Source organism: Schistocerca serialis, chromosome 6 (assembly GCF_023864345.2).
Source record: "Schistocerca serialis cubense isolate TAMUIC-IGC-003099 chromosome 6, iqSchSeri2.2, whole genome shotgun sequence".
Taxonomy (NCBI): Eukaryota; Metazoa; Arthropoda; class Insecta; order Orthoptera; family Acrididae; genus Schistocerca; species Schistocerca serialis.
This window is the reverse complement of record NC_064643.1, coordinates 406103148-406106808: the sequence shown is the minus strand read 5'-3', so window position 1 is coordinate 406106808 and position 3661 is coordinate 406103148. Positions and strand designations below refer to the sequence as shown.

General features: G+C 41.8%; 1 non-coding gene across 1 annotated transcript; it reads right to left on the bottom strand.

Annotated features, from left to right (window-relative positions):
- Positions 1 to 2400: 2400 nt before the first annotated feature.
- Positions 2401 to 2475, bottom strand: Trnap-cgg (transfer RNA proline (anticodon CGG)). The gene has a single exon. It is a non-coding gene; the product is annotated as a tRNA-Pro (tRNA).
- Positions 2476 to 3661: the final 1186 nt, after the last annotated feature.

The following is a 3661-nucleotide window of genomic DNA, read 5'->3' as shown; positions in this document are numbered from 1 at the left end:
AACACGGTTCTGCTCTCGGCTTCTGTTCTCGTTTCTCCCCTCGGAACTGCGTCTGTCTCACGGTGGGAAGGTATGACATGCATTTAGGCATTCTTGTGTTAGTCTGTGGTATTCCATTTGCTCACTCGTTACTCGTATTACTTTGGTTAATTTAATGTCATGATTTATTCGGAGCTATGTGACATACTACTGGATTTGCTTATCATGTCAGAGTTTTCATGGAAGGTGTTGGATTTTCCTGACACCTTACAGGTCGATCTTAAAAGAGCGCACTTACGCAACAATAGAATCATAACAGATATTATGGGTTGTGATGGTGTAATGGAGCGGAATACATAGCAGAGATGCTCGCCGTGGTGTCGAGTGGTGATCGCTAGATAGCGAACCTCTTGAGTCGGATATGTACCTAGTGTTGCGGATTGAATCACTCTGGGAACAATGAATATTCGTCGTTCGGTATTTAGATGGACTGGGAAGAAGAAGAAACCGACAACAAGAAAATAGTGGATTGTGTAACTTAAACAAAGCAGAGACACATGATTATTAATAAAAAGTACGTTTTTCCGATAGCCTTCTTTCTACACTTAAATTTACTTTTAATTGTTTATGTACCGGGTGATCAAAAAGTCAGTATAAATTTGAAAACTGAATAAATCACGGAATAATGTAGATAGAGAGGTACAAATTGACACACTTGCTTAGAATAACAAGGGGTTTTATTAGAACAAAAAAAAATACAAAAGTCCAAAAAATGTCCGACAGATGGCGCTTCATCTGATCAGAATAGCAATAATTAGCATAACAAAGTAAGACAAAGCAAAGATGATGTTCTTTAGAGGAAATGCTCCATATGTCCACCATCATTCCTCAACAATAGCTGTAGACGAGGAATAATGTTGTGAACAGCACTGTAAAGCATATGCGGAATTATGATGAAGCATTGGCGTCGGATCCCTAGAGATGTCGGTCGATCACGATACACTTGCGACTTCAGGTAACCCCAAAGCCAATAATCGCATGGACTGAGGTCTGGGGACCTGGGAGGCCAAGCATGACGAAAGTGGCGGCTGAGCACACGATCATCACCGAACGACGCCATCTGTCGGCCATTTTGTGAACTTTTTTTCTGTTCTAATAAAACTCCATGTCATTCCAAGCATGTGTGTCAATTTTTACCTCTCTACCTACATTATTCCGTGGTTTATTAAGTTTTCAAATTTATACTGACTTTTTGATCACCCGGTATACAAGAAAATTCTATTTAATGTTGTTGTTTTAGTGGGTATATTGGCACAAAATCACTCGTAGAATTGTTAAGAGATCCATGTGGAAAATCTGAAAAGTTCTGCAAAATGTGTAATGAAGATTTTAATTATGTTTGTAGTAACTAACAGGACAAAAGTAAGGGAAATGCGGTTCCTTTTTGCTTTACATCAATAGTTTGGTGAGAATAAATTATTTTGAAGCATTTTTGTAAATAGGTTGTTAAGTAATGCCTTGGAGAATGCTGACAGCACTTTTGTCTTCATTCATATCTGAGTGGGATAGAATATGGAGCATCATCTGCCACCCACTGTATGCTGCAGGGTATGTACAGGGTGTCTCAGAATCATTGCATCAAAGGTCAAGGGATGATAGACATCGTCACGGGCAGACACTCTTTCTGGCGATGACAGGCTTCCTTTTGTATGGTTTACGCCTCTGAGAGACGACAGTGTGTAGGCACTCTGCACTGTGTGTATGCCTTGTGTGTTGCCTGTAATCCAATCATCTAATCTGTAAGAAAGGGGGTAGCGCCAGTGGAATTAAAGGTCCTGGTGCACTTCTAAATGACCTTTCTCCTCCTAGAGACACCCATCCTTACAGGTTTCTTGCTGGACATCACTCTATGAATTTACTGGGCTAGGTAGTTTGCAGCACACCTCGTTAGTAGATTCTGTTAGTTCAGTGAAATCTTGTCCTCCCAGGTCTAGAGAATACTAACGGATGCCTTAGCGTCGCTGCGAGTTGTCAGTGAAAATTTTGTCTTGAAAATTAGATGTCCATTGTAAAGGAAGACGATGTGTGACTAACAGTAGTAATGCCTGTGGAAATTAAATAATAATGATAACGAGTGGCACAGTTAACAAGCGTAGTGACACTGTTAACTGATCTGGGAGAGATCGAAATACGGCTCAATATGTGAGCGTTTAACACTTATCATGTCTGCATCTCTTAATAACTTAAAGATAGTGCTTGGCCACTGCACACAACGTCACAATGAAACAAACGTCCTTAAAATGCAGCTGCATATGTTTATTCTTTAAGAGTCGACTAACAGGAGGGAAGTTTCCAGAATGAGATTTTCACTCTGCAGCGGAGTGTGCGCTGATATGAAACTTCCTGGCAGATTAAAACTGTGTGCCCGACCGAGACTCGAACTCGGGACCTTTGCCTTCCGCGGGCAAGTGCTCTACCAACTGAGCTACCGAAGCACGACTCACGTCCGGTACCCACAGCTTTACTTCTGCCAGTATCTCGTCTCCTACCTTCCAAACTTTACAGAAGCTCTTCTGCGAACCAAGCAGAACTAGCACTCCTGAAAGAAAGGATATAGCGGAGACATGGCTTAGCCATGTCGGGCACACAGTTTTAATCTGCCAGGAAGTTTCAGGAGGGAAGTTGTCGGACATTAAGGATCTAAAAATGAAGTCAAATAGAGAAAACAAAACTTTCATTTAATCCAATCAAGTGAACAACTGACAATGAAAATACAGGACAATGTTCTGGTAGTGGTTGCAAATTAAATAGAAAGAATCTAAACTCTCTGGGATCCATGCTTAATTGGAATACTGCAGAAGCAAGATTAGTAAGTCTTCCACATCTGGGCAGCTCGCAAAAGCATGAAAAATGAGACACACATTTAATATATATAATTTAATAAGCAAATGTGTTAAATGCAATCTGCTCAGAATATGGATTACGCTAGTGCCTCAGCGAAAATTTTATTCTTCAAGTACAGCGAGAGGTACGGGCGTCAACACCAGACAAGAGCCGTGAAGCGAATCCCTTTCAAAAAGAAGTTCTCTCCAGAACACTCACAATTCGCAACCTCCACTTGAAGGGCAGTCTGATTGCTGCTGCCAATCTGAGGAACTAACATGTGCCAATTGCTTCAGAACAATGGGGGCAACAGTAACTTCCCACTCATAACTTGCAAAGACCATCATTCCGATTCTTGAGGTTGGTGCTAATTTCAGACTCTCTCTCTCTCACTCTCTCTCTCTCTCTCTCTCTCTCTCTCTCTCTCTCTCTCTCTCTCTCTCTCCACTGGTAAGCAGCATCTGCACTGCTTCTAGTAGTTGAAATGTCACTTTGGACTGAATAGTCCATGATTTTGGAGGGAATCAACGAACTTTTCCAAGCCAGAAAAAAACACTAGTTGGCGACCCCGTCTCTGATGTGTGGATAGAAAGGAAAATTTGATCGTCAAACCCCATTATGGGAAAACTTTGGAGACCAGCAGCATCCGTGCTTATGCAAACAGATTAGCGCCAGGAGCTGACCGCAGTAAGCATTTCTGGCAAGAGGGCCATTTCCACGAAGACTGGCTACTATCCAGAAGACACTCGTTCCTTGTTAATGAGAAACCGTGAGTAGCTTTCTGCCGACATTACGGGAC